Source organism: Charadrius vociferus, unplaced genomic scaffold (genome assembly GCF_000708025.1).
Source record: "Charadrius vociferus isolate BGI_N301 unplaced genomic scaffold, ASM70802v2 scaffold917, whole genome shotgun sequence".
NCBI classification, from domain to species: Eukaryota; Metazoa; Chordata; class Aves; order Charadriiformes; family Charadriidae; genus Charadrius; species Charadrius vociferus.
In genome coordinates this window covers 632,350-655,849 of record NW_009649175.1, presented here as the reverse complement: position 1 = coordinate 655,849, position 23,500 = coordinate 632,350, and the positions used below count along the sequence as shown (strand labels likewise).

The 23,500-nt window shown below is 39.8% G+C and overlaps 1 protein-coding gene across 1 annotated transcript in view; it reads right to left on the bottom strand.

Moving 5' to 3' along the window:
* The window catches only part of SPPL3 (signal peptide peptidase like 3), a 64,254-nt gene that overhangs the window by 24,648 nt on the left and 16,106 nt on the right, over positions 1 to 23,500 (bottom strand). The window lies entirely within an intron of this gene.

Here is a 23,500-nt window from a genome sequence, read left to right as displayed (position 1 = left end):
TACATTCATTTCCTGATACAACACATGTTTTGTTAAAAGCACAGAAATATAAATATTAATATTCACCAATATTTTTTCCTATCCTTGACAGGCCAAACCCTGCTCTGCAGCTTACGCTGAAACGTCTTTTGATCTGGACCCGGAGACAGAGGCAGCCTCAGCCCCTTCCCAGCCGCCAGCCAGCTGGGGAGAGCGGGGCTGACATACCGGCGGACAGAAAACCATTCAAGAGGGACCTTAAGACGACGACGACAGCTCGCACGTCAGGAGAAACGATCACTCCCTCTACTCTGAGTGAAACCTCGTGAAACTCTGAGTGAAACCTTTCACGCTTGTGAAACCGTATCTCGAGTACTGCCTACAGTTTTGGGGGCCCAAAAGAGAAAGGCAGTGGCACACTGGAGTAAGCCATGCAGAGGGCCACCGCGCTGGCGGGGGAACACCGTACCAGGGTGTCCAGGAGTCGCGCTGCAGCTCCCAACCGTTTTTCAACAACTCGTGCTGAAGTAATGGAAAAGAATAATGCCCAATGTTAATTGCATTAGTCTTATCCTACAAAAAACCAACCAAAAAGCCTAATTTCAGCAAGACTATGGATATGGAACAAAGATAATTGAATTACATGATAGTTCCAAATTAAATATCACTAAGCAAATAAAAGCTGAAGATACAAGACAGTTAAGGAATCGCTCACCCCATTCCCAATTTAAAAGCAATTTAGAGAAAATTACCAAACCACTAGACACACACTTTAAAGTACTTTTTTAATATATAAACACAAATGTGAACCTTCTACTATAGAAATTCAATATTAAACTTCACTGCAAAACAGACTGCCTCTTTTAGATGAAATTATATACTTGTGGAATAAGCTTTTAAGAAATGAGAAACTATTTTGTTAGTTACCATAAGTAACTTCAAGATTACTCCACACTAACAGTGAAAAACAGATGTCTTATTTGCTCATAAAGTTGGTCAACACATAAAGACAAACTTAAGCTTTATATATATTTATTTTTTATTTCGGTCATGTTTGACCTTTAGTCTCCAGGTGGTGGAACAGAGGTCTTAAAAGCACCCATGAAGATCAGTATACCGAATTGCAAATGCACTTTCAATCAGTATATATTTTATATAACCTGAACAGCATTTTTATAAAGTTCATAGCACATTATTTTTAGCCAATGATTACAGCTAAGCAGACACCAAGAAGAAATAGCTTAAGGATGAGCACGTTAGTTTTACGTGCTGTTACTAGCTTCGGTTTCAAGGAGAAGCATTCCCTCACCCAACCTTGAGTGAAGGGAAAGGGAAACTTCGTATCCTGTTTGGATTTGAGAATAAATAGTGGGATTCATCTATTAAAAGAACCTTCAGGAACTCCAAATTTATAAGAAAAGCAAAATGATTGAATGGAGTCTCAGCTGGGATTAAACACGCCCAGGGTTATGTGCTAAACTTTATTAACTGATGTTCATAAAATTGTATCTTCATAAATTGGCAAATACTTTTGAGATGAACAATGTTTTCCATACAATTCATCACTGGTGGCAACTTTGGCAGCTATAATAATTAAAATGCCATTTCATCATAATTACTAAACATTAGTCTAAACAAGGCTGTAAATGTTAGAGAGATTTATAAAACAGATAAAACAAGCATGATACATGGATCATGGACCAGCCCTGTGCATAATCCATTAAGTTTTGTTTAAAAAACTGAAGGCCCTTTGGCACAATGAAAGAAACGGAATACCTGCAAACCCATTGGAAACAGTGATGTAATATACCATAACCCTACCGACAGGCTGCAGCGGTGAGTAGGACAGCTACCTGCTGAGTCTGCGCAAGGGAGAAACGAGAGCTGAAGTCCTTCCATCCCGCACAAGGAAAGTACAGTAGCGTAGTTATAAACTCACAGCAGACCAGCGATGTTTCCTGACTTCTCCACACAAAGATGTTACAGCAGGACATCCTAAAATCTTAATATTGGTATCACGATTACGGCCTGGGAAAATTCATGTCCACTGATACCCCAGCAAACAGGGCCAAGGAGAGACAGTCACACTTTCCTTTTCCCAAAGCAGCTGGAGGAAGAGCAGCACAAACCACACACAGTGTGACAAATCTACGAGTAGTTGCGCGGCGGGAGTCAAGCGAGCAGCTTGGGCATGTCCAGATTCCACCCAAAATTTCCAACAGGAGTAGCCCACAAGCAAACTTCAAGAATAATTTTATAATGCTTAAGTGAATCTCATCGTAATAAAACCCGGCATGTTTTTAACATCTAGTTTCCCTATATTATAGAAGGTATTGCACAAAACCTGAAAGCAGAACTGATTCCTAAAATCTGAATTTTTTTTTTAACAGATTCAAACCCTTGATCTAAATAAACACTTTCTAATGCATTAATCTAGACTAGAGATAATAAGCAAATGAGCGAGGGACAGCATCACATGAAAAACTGAGAAGTAAGATTACGTCAAAGTTTTGAATATCATTCAAAATGCCAGATAGTAATCTGCAAAGCCATTTGCATTTTTAACTGAGTTTTAAAGCACCTTCTACAAGTCCAACAGAGTCCATATGCATATAACTGGATTCTCCTATAAGCATGTTTCAAGTGTGCAAGTTTGCATACTCCCACAGCTAAACATGGCATCGGTGCCACGTTCTTCTCAAATGGGATCAGCCACAACCAAAACAAAAACCCGCACTTACAAAATTTTGTGCATTCACATTTAACCAGCCTTCCACTGCGCATACGAAAAGGAAACCACCTTCCTTCTACACTACTTTTGTACCTTTGTGTAGGTACTTTTGTAAAATTAAGTATTTAATCTCAGAACAAGTAGTGGAAACTTATGCACAGAAAATGCCTGTAACAAGGCTGTGCATAGTTGTCCTTTGACTTAAATACTGATTTTTAGAAGCAATTCTTAGTACTTACTACATGACGATCCATGAAGAAAAGATTGTTATTCTTCATTCTCATTCTGAAAATTAATACTGCATAAGGCCATGCTAAAGACTGATGTCTTTTGAAGGACTTAATTTGGTGCAGTTCATCTGTGTGCCACATTACAAGAACAACCACCAGCCCATTTCTGAACTCTGGCGTATATGCAGAGCACTGCTCAAAATACAAAGACACCATTGGTTTTCCCAGGGAAGTAGATTTTTTAGTATTCTTGCACTACCACACCTGAAATTCAACATCCACGTAAGGAAGTTGTTTTAGAAGTAAGTTATTTAATCAGGCTATCAGACAGATCCTTGCTAACTCAGTCAAGTAACAAATAACTATTTATAGTTATTAGACCACAACATTAGACCCAAGCACTTCATAAAACGGAACACACCAATGGCTTACTTTTCTCTCTAAGCTCCTTTTCTCAGCCAGCTCAGACATAACTTCCCAAACTTCTGCTCTACAACTCGAGATCTCACTCCGAACCTGCATCTTTACACGGCTGAGATCAATTTTAGCACATTCTCTGCCATTAGGCATCTATTTCTGGCAACTTCATGGGCAAGTGCTTACAACACAGAGCCTGCTAAGGCATGCCAAGACAGAGACACAGCAAGCACTGTTCTGTAACATTCTGTGTGTCAGCCCTACAGCTATACAGTGAGAGTATTGTCCAGACAACAATCCCAGCACCGAGCTCTCCAGCCTGGCACAGACTGCTCCATAGACCTTTACCTACAGAACAATTCCAGGGATGCCCAGCCATTGCAACACACCACCGCTTCCACGTGTCCCAAACAGTAACCATGCAAAATACGCCACAGCAGTTACAGCTGGCGTTCCAAGCAGCACTCTCCCTTCTTCTGGGAAAAAATGAATACCTTCTGTATTCCCAAGGGAACAGAGACCCGCTTCATGCGCAGCTAGAGGAGGTGGTAACCAGCTAATAAAAGCTGCAACAACAGTAATAGCGTTCCATTAGAGACACTTGCAAGCTCTCTTTCCTCTCTATCAGTAGCTGCAGGTCAAGCTCTCTTTTCCCCTGTGGCCACAGGTCCAAGCTCACTTGTCTCTGACCATGAACCTTCACCCTACAGGGTCTCTGCCATCTGTCTGCTAGCAAGTTCTTATAAACCCCCCGTCTTTTAGCCCTACTGTTCTCCTATTATGTACGTACTGCTTATTTCCTCTGGTTTTGTTGTTTTCTTTTGAACTTCCAACTCAAGAAAATCACCCAGTCAATGTAAGCACTGATTTTCATGTTTCAGGTCTTCCTTATCACCAAAAGATAAGCAGTTTCTTGATAGGAGTCTCAACAGTCCTTCCGAACCAGCAGAAGGAGTCCCTTAGGCAAAGGCTGGTACTTTTTTTTGCCCTCCGTGTTGAGTGATAAGTACCTGCAACTCACTTTGTTCAATGAAGACCCAGAGAAGGACAGAACTAAGAACCAAATGTGTCTCCTGATGGCAGCACAGAGCATTACCCTCCACATAACCTACTCGTCACAGGCCAGTCTGACTGACTGACCGCAAGCCAACACTGCCGTTACAAGAGCAACTTCTTCTCACCTTTTATCACCCACTATTCTCTCTCTTCATTTTGTGCCAGCACAATCATTTGCAAAACCACATGGAAAACTAGATCGGGGGATGTGTCCGCTTGGATAATAATGGAGAACGAATGGGTAGGTTTCTCAAGCGATCCAGATTCCTAATCTGGTATGTTTCTGGACATAAAAATCAAGAGAGGAAAGACTTTTCAGTGGCAGCATTGGCTTAAGTACCCCAAAACTACTGCCTCAGAGTTTTATGTAACTGAAATAAAAATGTCTTTCTGTTTGCACAGGAAGCCTACTAAATGGCTAATCAAAGAAATTCAGCCCCTCAATGTTTCAGTAGCAAATATCACTCCCCTGACTTCCAGGTACAAGAGAAATTACTGTGAAAAATTCTGCCAAGGGGGAAGTGAGAAGGCTGGCACCAAAGTTTCCATAGCAATGCACGCTAAAGGCCTTGGACATGAATCGTTCTCACACAGCAGCTGTTAGAACAGCAGCAACTTTCCCTGCATTTACTGTACATAAATAAATAAATGCAAACAATAGAGAAACAAATAAATCACATCAACTTGAGAAGTGCAGTAGCTGAACTAACTTCACTGAAGTTCACATGAGGAACAGAAGACTGCATTTCATCATGTATTTATCATACGCGATATCAATACTCTCCAGCCCACACCAAGCGCTTTCAAGATTAAGAGAAATAAAACTATAAAAGGAAGATAAGCATACTAGATAGGCTAGAGTATGGATGGATTAAAATAGAAGAGACAGGTCTTTTACTTTGTTTAATGGGACCGAGTCTACAACTTGCAGACATCTATCACAGAATCACAGAAATTCACACTGACAGGAATGTCAGGAGTTCATTTAATTCCTTGAATTATAATTTGATCTTACTTTTGAGAAAGACAATCAGTCAGTCATGACAGATGTTTACCTCACCTGTTGTTTAAAACACCCATCAGTGAAATGAGAATACTTTTCTTGACATCTAATATAAGTCTTTCTGACTAAAATTTTAGTCCATACTTTTTCCTCCTTTACAAAAAGTCCTTCAAAACTCATGGGGAGCTTCTCATACCAGACACAACTGGGGAAAACTGGGTCCTGCGTATTTCAGTTTCTGAAAAATGTGGCTGCTTGAGAAGTGACCACACATAACTTCAAATACTCTCCAGCCCACACCAAAAGTCATGACTATTCATTCAATCAATATGGTACTCTTCATCTACAATTAAAATATCAGTCTCCTCACAAGGTAAATGACAACAATCCATGCCCACCAAAACATGTATCCCACTTTCCCAATTTTCATTCTCTTCAGAAAAAAACTCCATGTAGGTAGGTACCAGCATTGGAAAGGTGACAATGAAGCATCTCCGTCCCTGCCCTATTATCACTCATCACTCATTTTCAGAACTTGCTGAATGCACGCATTCAGTTTGAGGGTCCCATCTCAGCAGACAGTCAATTCTTTCAAAGAGAACCAGAAAAAAAACAAAAAAAACAAAAAAAAAAAAAACCAAAACAAAAAACCCCCACCCAAACCTCAACAACCAACTTTTGCTGGAAATCTGGTGTAAAATGACAAAAATCAGGGATGGAGAAAGTTCCCGCCTCCCTCTCCTCCAAGGGTTTTATATCTTTCAAAAGCTGATTAATGTGTTTATTACATCAGCGATTGCTACAGCAATAGAAAAACAGAAAGTCAAGAAATACTAGTTGGTAAATTCAAGACAAGTTGAAGAATATTTTGCAACTCACTTGCCCTGCCCCACCCCTGGGTTTTGGAGCTATCAGCTGTAGGCAGAATTCAACGTTCACCTTCACGCTGCTCCAATGGCCCTGTGCATCTATTTTCTTTTGATCATGCATGAATATGCCACTCAGGAGAAAAACGTTTTCTTGAATCTACTTGTCTCCGATATTTGCCAAACATTCTACTGTTTTATTCCTTCAAAGACATATGAGAGAACACAGTGATCAGGACAATGTATTGGTAAGAGCAACTCAGTTTCAATGCCACAGTGCAGGGCACTTGTGAGCTACCACTGCGGCATCATTTATTAAGATGAGCAAATCAAACCCAAGGCCTCCAGAGCCCAGCCCTAGGGCACGTTGAAAGAAGAGCACTGCCATGTACATGAAGACCAATTACAGTTAATTGCACAAATATTCATTTTGGTTGGGGGGCAGACTCACTCTGTAAGTAAAACCAATACGACTTTTTTCCTTCACTGGATTCCAGGTCAAGGGTATAACTAAAAAGCCTCTTTCAACTGCCTTACATGTGCAAGATATATACATATTTAAGAGCCTCCATTAGGCTTGCTGCCAAACCAAAGTTAAATCCGAGTGTAACAGTTAAAGGTATAATTTTAAGCGTGAAGTCATGGCACCCACAGCTGTAAACATATCTCAACACTATTCCATTCTTCAGCGTGATTCATAGGAAAAACAAGCAAATTGCTATGACTTCACTTACGTTAAAGGAATAGCTTGTTTTCTAAAGTAAGTTTACAATTTCATCTCATTGTCACGTGCAGATAAGGTCTGCTAAGTCTGAGTAATTTATGGAAACATGGATCATATCAGAAAAAAAGCTTAAAGCAAATCTGAAGTAAAAAAAAAAAAAAAAAAAAAAAGAGTAATTTGAGATGTCCCACTGAAACCAGAGTTTGCTATGCAGACTTGGTTAGGGGGCAGGCAGGCATTTCAAAGTTGTAACCGGAGAATAATTCTGCTGTTTATCACACACAGGGCTCACAACATTTGCACGCTATTAGATACAAAAAAATACATATATATATTTACACATCCAACTGAAAACCCCAATTCCCTCTTCTACCCTTTCCAGAAAGCTGCCTTCCTAAACCTCTCACCCTAAAACCAAACGCCAAGCTCCCAACTAAATTGCTAAGGAAAAACACTCCTCTGAGCTCACTTAGAGAGGAAACGGAAATATACAGCCAGTAAGGCATCAGGAGAGACAATCCTGCAAAAAAACATTTTCTGTTAAAAACATTATCTGAGCCACCCTTTTGGTTCACCCGACTGTTTGCCAACAGAACAAAGAATTACATGTTTCACAGTTTAAGAATAACAGTAACTGGGAGGTTTCCAGATTCCCCATTCAGCTTGGAGCACTCCCTTCCCCGCAGGAATGGGAGCACAACTTCCAGTTCCTACACGGAAGCGTAAGGATACCTTCCTCTTTCAAAGGAGCATTATTTCCAACCAACACAGAACAGTGCCCCTGTACCTCAAATGCATCTTCAGCTCCTGACCTCCACATCTCTCTGGCGGAACCACACTAAACAGCATACTCAGGAGAAAAAACTGCCATTGTTAGGGGAGAAAAATGACATCTATAACTAAGATGTACTGGACACACACATCTGGTTAAATAGCCAGAACCAAAATAAATATCCAAAAACATCGAATGTATTGACATGGCTACAACAGAAAATACAGGCGTTTTGGTTTCACGCTATCCATTTGTAAACTGAATGGGAGTCTGGATACATAATTTTCACCTCTTACCTCCCAGAGAAATAAATTTACTTTTTTGAGGTTCACTGTTTTATTGAGAAGCATTAGTTGGTAAATTTGGTTTGGGTTGGGGTTTTTGCTCTAAAACAGACAAACAAAAAAAGACCTGGCAACCTCCCCTTCTTTCTTTCTCAAAGAAAGAAAAAACAGAATGTCACGAAAAGCAGGGCATGCTACTACTGCCAAACACATGTCATCACCAGCCAAGGAATCCTCTTCAGAAGTAGATTTTGAAACTCTATCACAAGCATACATGACTGCAAACATTTTTTGAAAATGTGAACAAAACGTCCATACAATGATGTTTGCAGTAAGGGATCCCCATGGAAGAGAAGTTAGGCTGTATCATTTCAATGAGTTAAACTGAACAAGAATACATGGAAAAACACATTTGATATCAAAACACAGAGCCTGTTAGCAGTGAACGTTTTACTCAATTTTGTATTTTAAGTGTGTCATGTTTATTTTAACTGAGCTGTTTCAGATCAGCTAACTTATCCCAGAACGCTGGCATCCTACTACAAACCAGCCCCAGCAAACTGCTGAGCCAAAGCACGGCTCTGCTTTTACTTCTTAAAACAATTATTACTTTTATTCCTTCATGACACTTAAATCTAAAGGACTCTAGCTTAAGACAGGACTTCCCTCTGTTGGTTTGAAAATCAAAAGTCTGAGGCAAGAGAGACTAACAGGCCAGCCCCACACTGTAAATTTTTGCCACTTTAAGTTAGCTCACCTCTGACTCCAGCAGCATCCATAGAGCTCTGCCAACAAAACCTCCTTTTTCAAAAATTTGCCATTACAATTAGCTTGGGCTTTGTAGAAAAGCTTATTTTATTCATGGGCAGGAAAAGAAAAAAAAGAGGTGGAAAAATTACCCCAGCAAACCAGCAAGCTGACCTGGCAAATTATCGTTTTTGCGAAGCGAGTTTTCATTCAGGCCAGCAGTTGCACAATTACTAGGTATGACGCAAAGACGAAAGGAGTCAACATGTGGCCAGGGACAAGGGAGGACTAAAACCCTTTCGGGAGCAGCTTACAGTTAGGTCTGATTAAGTATGCTGTAATACACACACCTGCAATCCAACCTTTCCTGGAGCCAATGTAAATTAAACAAAAGTAACCTTCCTATCGCCTTCTAACTAACCTTCTACACGCACGTTAGCACTGGTTTAATTAAGTCAGTTTTCAAAACAGACGACAGGTAGTGTAGTTTCTGCAATCTACAGCACCATTTTGTACTATTTCAGTCCTTCCGGATTTGTTCTCATGAGTCAACTCTACAGTCGCAGCACGCTGTAGCATCCATCTCTCGAAAACTCTGATGAAGTTATCTGTCCCCACAAGCCCTTTTGAGCACCCGTACACTTTTGTAACCCCCTTAGGTACAGCTGCATGGTCCTACCACAGCACAACATCTTGATGCACAGGCAATCCATTAATGAGACTGTCAAGTAAACCCCAGCATCGTTAACATGTAAGGGTGTTCAGTGAGGTACGAGAAGTAGCCATACTGCGTTTGCAAGGGCCAAACTTCTTAGTATGTTAAAAAACACACTTCATGAGAATTAGAAAAAGAGATAAGACTCTTTTGCTGAACTCTAAGTAAAGCAATTTTCTTGCCTGTAATTGTCTTCATAGTTTATCAGTTTATTGAAGACTTCAGTGGACTGCAGAAGATAGATTCAAGTTTTGCTCTAGTACCATATAAATTGCCAAACAAAAATATGGATGTAATGGAAGAATTAACATCAGCAAATATCAGAACAAGATGTAAACACATAACTATGAAAATATACACAAATATATGTAAGAGACATCTAACAAAGCAAGAAGGTTGCGGCTCAGCCACAAGAACGAACTGAAGCTGCATAATCCACATAGGAAGACTTTTCCTCATCTGGAAAATGTTTCCACCTTCCACAAATAATCAAAAGGACTGGAAGGAGGGAGAAGAGAAGAGATCAAATCAAGATCTGTTGTGCACAATCCTTTCTTGCCAGAACCACAAGCATATTTCTCTATGTAAATTCTCAGATTCCAGCAGACCAGTGAACTCTGCAAAGGTCAGTCCAACATTTAGCCTATCCCAAAGCTTTGCTGAAACAGCTCTTCTGTCTAAATTACCACTTTCAACTGAATGAATATTCTAAAAATAGCCCGTTTTACATCAGAAAAACAAGGCGAATCAAGGGTGTGGTTACTGTACTTTTAAGTCTACAGAGTACCACTGTGCAAGCTGTCTACAGCATCACGCTGGGCAGCCTCGTCGGGATCCAAACACCACCGTGCTTTCAGGGAGGGCCATTCGGAAATGTCAGGCGTTACCCCTGGCATAGGAAAGTTTTCTGCAGTTTTGACAGCTAAGACCTTTTTGGGTTATAAAGGTATCAATTTATATCCCAGTCATATATGCAACCCAGAGTTTCCAATCACTTGGTAGTACAGTTCTGCATTAGACAGAAGGCTGCGCAGTGCGAGGTCTCGTTTCACAGCATTTATTCTAGTGACAGGAAGAGGACAAAAACTTCCCCGAAGTCTTCACCTTAGGCTCCCATCTATGTTTTGATCTCTGTAAGCCTTTTTCCACTTAACAGAAAAGCTCATTAACAATAAACAACTAACAATCACCAAAAACAGGAAGACAGTCCCTACTTCCAATTTACAATAAAACAGATTTACTGCTTGAAGACCCAGTACAAGTCTCTTCTGCACAAGACTCTCCCGTTCAATAACAAAGTCCCACCCAAGCTATACAGTGAGATGTCTACAACCTAACGGTTACGGCTGCCAGCCACAGCACAGTCAGAACAGCCTGCATGTGGGCTCAGGCTGGGTATTTCGCTCTCACAGGAGCGGGAAGACCTGTTCCGAGCAGGGCTAGAAGCTGCTGCAGTGAAAAGGCTGACAGGCAATTTATATCATGACTCAACATTGTTAACACAGCTACTACAGCACAAGTTATTACCTTCAGCCAACAGCATCTCAGAGGACCCTAAACCGTAACGAAACGTTGTCCAAGCTGATAAAACGTGGGAGTTTTCATTATTTGGAATTAAATATTTGTCCCAGTCTCCACTGCTGCTCCATCTGGACCAGGGAAGACAGCGGTGCGCAAATCTCTGTCTCATGATTAAAAGATTTATATTGATTTTGCAAGCTATTGCCAAACAATTAATGTACAACCTCTGACAATAACATGTCCTGTAGAAGTCTTACACGAACACACACACACACAAAAATGTTTTGACTAAAAGAAAAAAAGAAAAAGAAAGAAGAAAAAACAAACCCAAACCACCAAACCCCCAAACCCAACCTTCCCTCCCACATATTCCCAGAGCACCAAAATAAGCTCATACAATTGGTCATACTGGACCAGCCTTGCTTTTGAGTACTTTAAAACTGTGCCACTCAGACTTCTAAGTTCTTCTAAATTTAGAAAAGCGGGGGACAGTAAGACTTCAGCTCTACACTTGTTCATCTCAAGAACAAAAAAAAGCTTCTCGGGTGTGTAGCAGACCGAAAGCTCTACAATAGTTTCAGATTACTTTGGCAGCCGCAGGCACAAAAGTCATACACCTAAGATGAATCAATCTATTCCCCAAACATACAAACGTGATCAAAAAGCATATTGATATAAGCAGAAAGTACCATCGTTATTCCTGATAATACCAGAAAAAAGTGCTACTGGGGGAAAAATGAGCTTCAAGTGGTCAAGGAACCACCAGCAGTTGAACCCAGAAAATTTAAGGTATGTTTAATTTCTTCAGAGAAGCAGAAGCACTAACTGAAAATAGCACCCCTTCTACTTTCCAATATAAGTGAAAAGCAAGGAGTTAAAAACATAAAAAAGCCACACAAAAAACCAAACCTTACATGCAGTTAGAATGAAAAGCCTTAAGTAAAATCTCGCAACAAGTTTTCTGTAATACTGGAATGATAATATTTCATGGTTCCAGTACTCCATTTGTAGAGGAATAATGCACTGCTGTTCACAAAACCAGAAGTACAATTCTAAAAAAAAAATATCAAACAGCAACATATTTTGCTTTTTAAATAGCAAATGCAAGGCAACTTCTTTACAAAAAATTCAAACAGGCAAAAAAATCAAGCATCAAATACCGTCAGGATCTACATTACCAGGATGTCAAACAGCAGCTTTTTGCTGCTGAATGGATCCCACCCAGAGAGAATGCACTAAGCTGTATTTGAACACACCATGATTCCCATGATTAGTTCAGTTACAACTAAGGAGGTGGAGGGGAGAAATTAAGCTTAAAATTGGGATTTTGCTCCTGTTCTGATGCAAGTCATTGACTCCCTATTAACTCAAGGTAAAATTCTGACACCCACAAGCACACAACACACTCCACAGAGTCTCTTAATCAAAGGGAAAGAATGGCTGTTTTACTTAGTACAGAAAGAAAACAAACAAGTGAATCAGAGCGCTACATGTATTTACTGCAGGAAGAAAATTTCTGAGTATAAAGCACCAAGATGTATAAAGCACTACAAAGAACTACAGACAATCAGTGCAGCGTGTTTCCAAGGTACCTGTGCCAAAGGCTCAGTGACTCAGGGTGGCGTGAAGCTAGGGAACACAACTGCAGCGCAAATCGTTAGTGAGGCACTAAATGCATATAAACAGACTCTAATGCAATTAACTTGTTAAAACTGCATATGATTTAGTACAGAAGTCAATTAAGGTTCTGCATTACGAGCATTATGATTTTTCCCATCCTACTGAGCCTACTAACGCTAGTATTTTGGATAGACACTTCTGTAGTCACAGTTTTCCTGAGCTGTTTTCTCCTCTTTATTTCTCTTCTTTTTAATCGCATTTTGTAAGAGCAAACAACAAATACAGCACAGGAAGGAGAGAGGACTATTAAGGCAGAAGGCAGGCACTGGTATTTAAGTGTGAATTCAGCTTTAGTGTGAGCAGAATTATCAGTCTGGTACAAGTGCAGAAGAGTTTCTAAGATGACTGGGAGAGATAAGAACTGAGTTTATTTACCGTAGAAAAATACACAGTAAGGGGAGAAGCAGACACACAGGCAAAAGGAAACACCAAATGTGGGAACTATGAGATTAAATGACCTAAAATTATGTTACTAGCAATCGGGGAATTTGTATTCTTTCCCAACACTGCATGGTAAACATCCAGTTGAACAATTTCCCCCCCCAACTCCAAGTTCATTTTCAGATTAACGTCTCCATAGTCACACAAACACTAGTGACAACACAAGAGACGGCAGTTCTTCCCCTTTCACGCGTTGTGCTTTCACGGATGGGAAACCAAAACCCAAACACCACAAAAAACAAACGGACCCATTCCAAACATATTATCCAGTATGTTCTTTTCAGTCCTGAGAAACAAGAAAAAGGAGGAGAACGTGTCCTACTGCTTTTTTGTACTCACCCTAAACAGCGGAGGTTTAATGAAACGATAATGTTCAGACAGATTATTAGAGGCATCTCCCATGCGGAGCCTCTGAACGTTGCCAGCCTTATTAACAGCACACTCTCCTAAAAACAGCTGTCATGTCTTCAGCACTGCACCATGTAAACCTTTTGGACAAATTGAAGTATATGAGGCTTCATGTACAGGACGAAATTAAATTTATATTTGACAGGACCAAATTACACCCACTTGAAAATTTAACTAGTTGTATCAGAGAGATGCTGTAATTTCATTACGTACCATTCTTCTTCTACAAACACAGAACTGACACATACGCACCAAATCCAGTGTCAGACACCACAGAGGGTGAGCCTGTGCTATTGCTGCAAGCCCGGGGGTAACTAGATTCAAAAGCTACTAGAAATCCCAAACGAAATCAAAAAGATTGCTTTTACTGGACAAAATGTTTGTCTTTTAAAAAATAAACTCCTGTGTAAAGGCATCAAGATAACGCTACACAGGAAAGCAAGTTCTCTCCTGTTCACAGGTCATCCATTAATTTGCAATGGTCATCCTAAATATACAACTGATGCTCTGTAGCAAAAGGACTCAAGATGATAACTTCTGGTCACATCTCCCTCTTACTGTAACATTCATTTCATTTCATTAATTCAAGTTGTACTCATTTAATGGGCGTTGTATGCTAGACAAACTGGAACACATCAGGGCAGTGATCCACTTATTAAAAAAACGTTTTACTTAGCTATTCATTAAATGTTACAGCAGAGTCAGATTAAATCTTCAACAACAGAACTTTAACCCAGACAGAAGCCCAATCCAGCAGCGCCAGGAGCAGCCACATCAGATTTGTCAGGTGTTATTAAAAACCATGACACTTCCAACCACATGGATAGAAAGGAAAACTCACAAATACAAATCATGTTAACTTCTATATTTCCCATCTTTAAATAGAGAATTGCTTTGAAAAGTGCAAATTGACACTTTTGTATGAATCCTGAACCCCACTGAAACAATAGTCTCTAATTTTTTACATTAATTTAAAATAATTTCCCTAAGGATTAGGGAATTAATAGCTCAACACTTTCAGGAGAAATATAGAACCACTGAGCTCAATAGGCATGTCCATGTACCAGCAGGCTCAGAATGACTTACTACATGCCTGGCATCGAGGAGCTACTATAGAGCAAACACTCTGAAGACATGCTGCTGATGCTATAGTAGAGCACTTGGCTTTCCAGGAAATTTTACATGCTGGAAGCTTAAATGCTGATCCTTCAGCATCTATTTCAATTCACATTTTCATTAAAGTATGTAGTAAATAACAAGAGACAAATTAAAGAGAGTGACCAGATTTAAGCATTTCAAATAATCAAGACAGTCTTTTCAACTCAGCAGTCTCATGCTATCATAATGCACGCAAGTAAAATCAAACAGTATTTCTGGAGAGGAGCAATCCCTTATTAGACCAGCTCACACACAACTGGAGAGACATAATCTTCTCGGCACATAAATACGAGAGGTTTTGAAATCCTCAAGGGGTACATAAACCACCTACATATCAGTTACTTACAAAATTGCCTCTCACCACAAATATATTTACCATCATATCAACAATCTTAGAAAATTGGTAACTAATTAAAATTTGAAAATCTTACGTTTTCCTGCTTGAGAAAAAAAAAAGTGTAGAGCTAAACATACTCAACACGTATTAAGAAAATGAAAAAGGAATGTCACAGTTCTTTAAGCAGCACCTGGAAACTGCTAAGGGGGATAAAATACTGCTCAGTTGCAAATGTAATTTTTTAGCAATCAATATTGTTGAAATTTGGAATTTCAAAACACATTGGTGTATTTGCATAAGACTTTTGTTCTAGCCATACAAGTTTCAAGCTAGACTGTCAAGATACATTTTTAAAGTAGTACTCTGTATAATCAAGGGTGTAAGACAGCTCGTATAAAACCAAAGTCCAGCTCTCGACAAAGTTACTTCAGTTAAACGCATTTAATTCATTTAACTTTCAGAACTTTCTTAAGGTTTTTCCCCACACACATACAATGTGTACCGAAATGCGTTAAAACTATTACGTACAACCTAAATTTTCTTCTCCAAATCCTATATTGTACCTGTAACATTTTTGTATTTTTCTGAATCCAGAAAACTGTTTAACACTGACAGAGGACAATTGTTCTACTAATCAACCGATCGATCACTAAAAAAAAAAAAAAAAAATCTACTTTTTTTCAGGCAGAACGCAAACACACCAAGTCTTAGAAACATTACAAAGGTATTTCTTACATTCCCCATACCCATTCCTTCCTTTCTAATTTGGCACCCCTGCCCAGTTTCTCCCTTGTTCTGGATTGCCATGTCTGAAAGCCACCTACAAAAATACTATGGAGGTAAATCCTCCCAATATCCTTCAGTAATCCTCAGAGTTACTTTAAGCAACAGACCAGCCTGAAAATACCAGAGTCCCCTGGGAAGCCAGAGATTACATGCTGTTGTACTGCATTTATATTTCTTGCTCAGGAACAAAATGCTTTCCTGGAAAAGATTTTGTAGTGAACATCCAGATGTTTAACCCTCCTAAAAATAACCGAGTTCACCCTCGGAACACTCTTTTAATCCCAGAGCTGCCTACAGGCAAAAGCACTCACATCAGAACTAGAGGAAGATAAACTCAACTCCAACACAAGTTAAACTGCAAAAAATGTCGTTGCAAGATGACAAAGCTGACTCAACTATATTAGCATTTCTTGTTGATTGTTAGTTTAAGTATTATACATGAGCGACCTACTAAATTTAGACAGAATTCACAGTTTGTCACTTTGATTCCTGTAACTAAAAACTACATGCTATTTTGAGTCCATAATATTAAAATGTTATTTCACTTTCACAGCATTATTCAGAATTGAATGACAGAGAGATGAACAAAGTAAAACCAATAATTTAAAAGTATCGCTTTAATCATCCTTAATATTTGTTACATAAGAAGTAAAGCACAGTGAGGATGTAGCTACCATAAATTTTAAGCTGTTTTTAAAACACTATTTCATTACTGCTTAGTCTTTGGGGGACTTTTTAAGTTAAGCTTTTATGCATGAGCAACTGCATCTTGTATTTTTGAAATACAAAAAGAGAAAATTATCTTAATCAATGTGTAAGTGATTAACTTTCATCAGCCATGCATAAAGTTGCAAATCAAATACTACAATCAGAGGCAGAAAAGTAAATTAAATACATTTCATTCACAGACGTCAATTCCAAAAGTTTACAGAAACAAAGACACAGAGTGCAGAAGTGTACTGCTGCTGCTTCTGGATGTTCAAAAAGTAATTTTAGTATTTGAAGTCTGTAAGTAACATCTAGCTGGAACAAACTCCTTCTCTGTGTGTCAAATTATTAAGGGGGGGAGGGGCGGGGAAATTAGCTCTGCTCAAATTCACCTCAAGCTAGGAAAGAAAACCCCAAAATCCAAAAAAACCTTCACAACATTGTGGAAAGTGTGATTTCAGTCTACATACAAGTATTAATACGCACTATACAGCCATGCAACTGTCACTTTTGTAGAGCTGCTAGGGTGTGAAAATATCAAAAGCCTCTAGCTGAGAAACAGGAAGGAGCTTTGGAATTTCTCTCAATTAAATATTATTCTTCCCCAGATCCCAACAGTGAAGATCCAAGTGACTGCTTGTGACTTACAGCAGAGATCCCAGAGCGTCCAGCCCAGATTTTTGTCAAGCCCAGCAAACAATGGGTAGAAGACGCTGTTCCAGGGATGGACTAAAGCATGGGGAGAGGAGCTTCCCCAAGTGCAGGCACAAACCACAGCTGAAGTCCCATGTCACTGGATCTGGAAAGAAGCGCACGCACGCGCGCACACACGCAAAAGACTTTCCCTTTAGGCTTCTCTCTCTACCGCTCTGGAAACAACAGAGCAGTTTATGCCTTGTCGGCAGCCTCTAACGCTTCCCAGGAAGCGGAGCACAGGATTAAGCAGTTTAAAATCAAAACAGGACGAAGTTTAAGACATTTTTCCTACTTGTTTTGTTCCCTATATTTTAGTTTTAAGAGAGTTCCAAATCAAGGTATCTGAAATGCAAGAAAAAATGAAAAATTATGTAAAAGGAACACAGGTGAGCAACATCTTAACGTGAGAAAGTGACAGGCGTGATTTCTGGATGAAAAACTGAAGAAAACTTTTATTCAGGACTTAACACTGGTTTGTTCAATTTTTTTCCTCTAATCTCTCCAGAAATTACTATAACAGTACAACTATTGGAAAGCACATTTTCAATCCCAAACCAGCTGTAAAAATCCGAAACACATACAGAGCCACACTCACGGCACACATCTTACGGCAAGGGCTCACACTTCTTTGTGATACTGCAGGGGATGCTTACGAGACTGCATTTGTGCAAGTCGGAGTGAAGTTTTCAGAGAGCAATCAGGACTTGCTGACACCTCAGCAGATGGACGGGAAGGCTCACCTTTTTTTTTTTTTTTTTTCCCCTCTTTTTCCAACTGTCATGCTCTCTACAAATTTGTTTGAGATATTCAGTCAAATGGTGGCGTAGCAAACGGACACGGAGGTTATTCGAGTCCTCCTATGCAGGGCACCTGCAGCACTTTATTTACAAGGCCGCGCTCCCTATGCGGTCAGTGGAACGGCAACACTTCTGCCAAGGGTCTGCAATTACCCTCTGTTCTCTCCATTCAGTTCAGGTATTTACGCAGTCCTAAATTTAGAGTTCAAAATTAAGACGATGCAAATAATCACCCCATAATTTCCGAAGCAGATACGAGTAAGAATTCAATCATTTACATAAACTTTGTTTCATAGTTGTTATTTTCTTTCTCTGATTAATAACTTATTATGAAGGTAAGAAACATACGGATTGACACTAGTATGATTTTGGAAAACTACACGCAAAACACGTATACAATCCAAAATAGTTTTCACCCAATTTAGCTCATAATGAAGCCAGTCTTCATTCTTTTCTCTTTCAATAGTTCTCACTTACTATGTTCACCTAAGCAGCCTCATGGGAAACCACTGACATTACTGAATATTAGGAACTCTGTGGAAGGCAAATGCTGGATTTGATCAGGAATGTGATGACAAAGAGTTTGCTCTAGCCTTCTTTCATGTTTTAGAAAGCCAATTTGCTCTTCAGTTCCTTTTAGTGGGAGAATGACATAGATTCCAGAGACTTAGTCATCTATATGAAATCTTGTTTCACAAAACAGGAAGCACAAGCCACAATGTCCGCTCTCCTGGGAATGAGGGAGGATAAATATCTGATCACATTGGTCCTTTACAAAGGAAAACACGCGTCTTTTATTAAGAAGAAAGACTAGAAAAGCACTTTCTCTTTTAACACGAGGCATCTTGTTCTCTCTCCAGTAGGTGTGCAATGGGCAGCACTACCAGTTACAGACACGGCACAGTACAAACAGCCGCAATGGAGACATCTTTCACTCTAATGCCATTGGCAATGTTGATGATTTTTGTCTTTTTATATTAAACAAGAATTACTAATAACTTTTCCTGAAGACAGGAAAGAGTATACAAATTATCCACCACAATTCAGACAAGACTGAATTGAATTCATATTACTTATAACAGGAGGAAAAGCAAAGAGGCAGATGTAGCATATATGGCTTGTGATATGTAGTCACAACATACCACAGAATTACCATTAGTTTTGGAGTCTCCAGGATTGGATGTGACCAACAATGACACTACCATCAGCGTTCTTCAGGGTTGATATTTTCCAGATGTTTACCACATACCTCAATTAGGCCTCCTAATTTCCTTTGAACTCCAACCAGCACTAAAACAGTGTTCTGGATTCATTACCTACTTCCCAGAGTCCGCAGTGGCTTCCCATTCATTTCACAATTACAAAAACGGTGCCTTTTGCTTTCCGAGACCTGTGTGAGAAACCCTGCTAAGCGTGAAGCTGCCAGTCATCGGTTATTCGGGGAACGCACGGCCTTCCCGGCCTCAGACCCTCCGGACTAACCAGAAGGGTCTCTCTGAATGTGCTTCTCTCTGGTGGAACACAAATCTAGTTCACGGCACAATGTTTCTCCTCACCTCATCCCTCCATGTGCACCAGAGAAAACGAGGCTCTTTGAAATATGTGGCTCTTCCCTCCTGCCTTCAGTAGACAGATACCGTGCATCAGAAGGAGATATATTTTCATTTGCAACCTGTGAGCTACCTTAGCAATGACTGTCGTATAAATTTATAAGACAGATAAATTGCGAGCCTAAGTAGGCTGTATTTTTTCTCTGCCCATCTTTCTGTGCAATTCTAACAGTCTTAATTAGCAGCATGAATTATTTGCCATGGTAATAGGGAAATAATCAGAGCAGGGAATAATGATTTCCCTGAAAGTTCAAATGGAAGACATTGGCTAGAGATACACCACCCCAGACATTATTAGCAAAACACAAAAATGTAAGCATCTCTACCATGTCCAGGCCCAGACTAGTGCACAAGTGAAAAATTCCTTTACAAAACACAATACAGCTATATGAACGCCGTCATCCTCCTCACAGCGAGCTATGAGAAACGTACACAGCTGAGCCTGGAAATGCCCTGGCACAGCCGTGACAGTTACCTAACTGAGTGTTCCGACAATTAGCACAGGCAAGTTGTAGCAGAACAGTAGTGTCTGTAGCATTTGACTACAGAGGGCACAAGACATTCAACAGAAAGTATTTTCTTTCAAGAAGTTAAACAACTATGAATGCCCAAAACAACAACAAAAGCTCTTCCTAAAGTTTGGCCATACAGGTTATTTAGTTTAAAATAAACTTAAGTTTAGTGCTTCCACAGTCAATCCTTCTTTCTCCAGAACAGTTTAGAATAACTGAGCGAAACTACAAGACAGCTCCAGTTTCAGGCATCTTAAAACAGGGGATGTTCTAGAACACAAAAACATTTCTCTTTATAATTAGCAAATAAACCAAATAATCAGAAGTGTTAGAATAAACAAATACACCAGAAAAGGCATCACAGAATTGCCCAGAGCTAATCGTTCACACAGACAAGCTTAATGACTAGTTACATGGAACTTCTTTTTAAGGAGAGTCCTGTAAGAGTTAATATGGGGTTTTTTTTTACTAATACTAATGAGCTGTAACACTGCTTGTATTTTCCAAGAGACAAGCACTTTGCAGTAGTGAGTCCAAGAAGTGATATAACAGAAATATCTTCATCAACTCCAGCATATGCAACGCAAAGCTGCTATTTAGACAAAATGCCAGACTAATGGCTACACCCCAAACGGAACAGAAGACCCAGATCCAGGAGCACATACCAGCTCTTAACTCCCATTTCAACTACAGAGGTGGAACATGTCTTAGTGTGAAAATTACACTCGGTACAGAACACAATGGCTTGTTAAGAAGCAAAGCAGGTAACTGATCACCTTGCCATTAAACTCTGCCAAGACCATGGACTTCCAGTTCTCTCTCACCGTTATAAAAACACCACCATGGGTCTCAAATCCGACCAACATAAAGGCTTTCTCAGAACCTTTCTTCACATTTTGTACTTAAGAGAATTTTTGTAGCTATCCAGTGGGAAAGCATAGCTTAGCGAGGCAACAAGGAGGTTTTGTAGCTGATCTGAAGCAGAGCAACACCTGAAGAGGAATTAGGAACCACACCACTAGTCACACGGCAGCAGAAATACAACACGACTCCTGAGCCTTACCCAGCACACCTCCCATTCACGTGATCTTTCCTCCTGGGGAGAGAGGAACTCAACACAGGTCAGTGACCTCCCCAACTGCAAAATCAAAAGCAAGTTCTGGTACATCTCTGGTACATTTTTACCATAATAAAAAGATTTGGAAAAAAATTTACTTTTGTGATGAAAATTGCAAATGGTATTAAAGAGTTGTGCAGGATTTTTATTACCGTTTGGCTTTATGTTCCCCACTTGCCCTGTATCAGAAACGGGGTGGGTATCTTTAGTAACAAAATACTGAAAAAGAAAAAAAAAAAACAAAAAAAAAAGAAAAAAAGAAAACCTTAGTTACAAATGTGCTAAAAATTTAACTGAGGAGCGCCCCCATCATCAAGAAAACATCCACTTAGCACTGATTTCTAAAAAATATGTAAACATATTATATACTAAAGACACTTTTAGTAACAAAACATCTACTACTCAAAGTAAACTTTGTTACCAAAATAAGAATTTCTAGTAGTTGGGCATTTTGCAGAGTTGCTGTCCTCAGGTGTCCACAACCTTAAGAAAATCTAAATACTTGCTTGTTTTTACAGCATTGAATAGCTTGCATGGGAAAAATATAGGACATCACTCCCCTGATAAGGCGCTGTACTTTCTAAGAATCATGAATTCACATTGCTCCTACAACTATTTTTAAATTATTTCTTTTGTTCCTCTCTCTTGTGCAAATTGCCAGCAAAAGAATTAATAAGACAGAGAAACGGAGGATAAGTTGGATCTCTTCAGATGATTGGGGGCGTTATTCAGTATCCAGAGGGGTCAGGAGATTCTGTTATCTCACTTCTACAAACAGGTCTAAATTTTGAAAGACTATGGCACTGTAGCGTTTCCAAATTATTCATGTAGATCCCATTAATAAACTGGAGTTCTGGAACCCTGTTCATCCAAAGCTATCCATTTCCTACGCCGTACCGAGACACAGGATATTCAACAGCAAGTTTCCTAATAGCACAGAAAAATCCCATTACAAAAACCTCCCAATAATTAAACTACAAACAGTAAATTCAAGGCTATTATTAGTAACAAGGGATAACAAATTTTCACACTTTACCATAATAACAGGAAACTGTATTAGTGTTTTCCAGAACTAAAGCAGTAAGCCATCTGAACAAGGTTCCAGACAATTGAGTCTCTAAGGTAAGAAAGCACAGCCTGTCCTCTAGTAATGCAATTCAGCCTCGTCCCAGACACTGTCAGGCATCGAAGTCCAGAAATGGCATTCTTCCGAATAAGACTGTTCAAGATAAATACTCTATACGACTAACAGCTCAACTTCACCTTTCTCCTCTTACAGTGGTATTACCCAAGTATCCAACATCCTCTGAAGATCCAGGGATAAGTTCATCTAACATGCAACTGAGCCAACGCGCATCATCCTGGCCATATTTATCAATATTTAATCATATGCAGAATATTACGGTTGTCACAGTGCCAGCAAGCAGTTTAAAAAGGGCAATGACAAAAGAAAACAGATTAATTATGTGGCAGAAAGCGCGGACTCTCAGGACGTGCAGGGAAATTTCTGTACATCTGTTCTCCTGCAATATTCTGCAAGAGAAAACGCGGTGCAAAGGGCAGAGCCCCACACCAGCGCTGCTGTGCCAAGACTGTCCTTCAGCCCGTTCAGGCGAGGGCAGATTTTGCTGGCCACAGTGGCCAGACGCCTGCCAAGGTGTCTTAATTGTGTGACCTGAAGTGACTGCTCCGTTTGCTACACCAAGAGCTAAACAGGCAGCCCTCAGCTGAAAAGCACAAATAACCCAGCACTGGAGCCAGGACAAGCTGTCTCGCCTCTGAGGACCTAATAACCGACTTCACCTTGTAAATCTTACTGTAAAGCACTGTAAGACAAATATGTCATCATTTTGGCAGCTTTGCCTGGACAGGAAACAACACACTGAGCAAAAAGAATACCTAAATATGTAAGACAATAAATCTTAACAAATGTGCTATCTGACTTCTTATGGGACTCAGAGTCGTAACCAACTAAGCCAAAAAGTTCAGACCAGCCTAAGAGAAGTATCTCCAGCTGAAGCAACACAGAGAAGAACACACAGAAAAAGTACAGCAGGTTTCCTGACAAGCATACACTGAAGAGCTCTATCACTTACAGAAAGAAACGTTCATCAAGCAGAGCGACTCTGATGGCAGAACATGCTGCAAATCCCACCTCTTTGGTAAGTCACTGCCTCCTCGTAAAGGAAGCTTCATAGCGGTTCA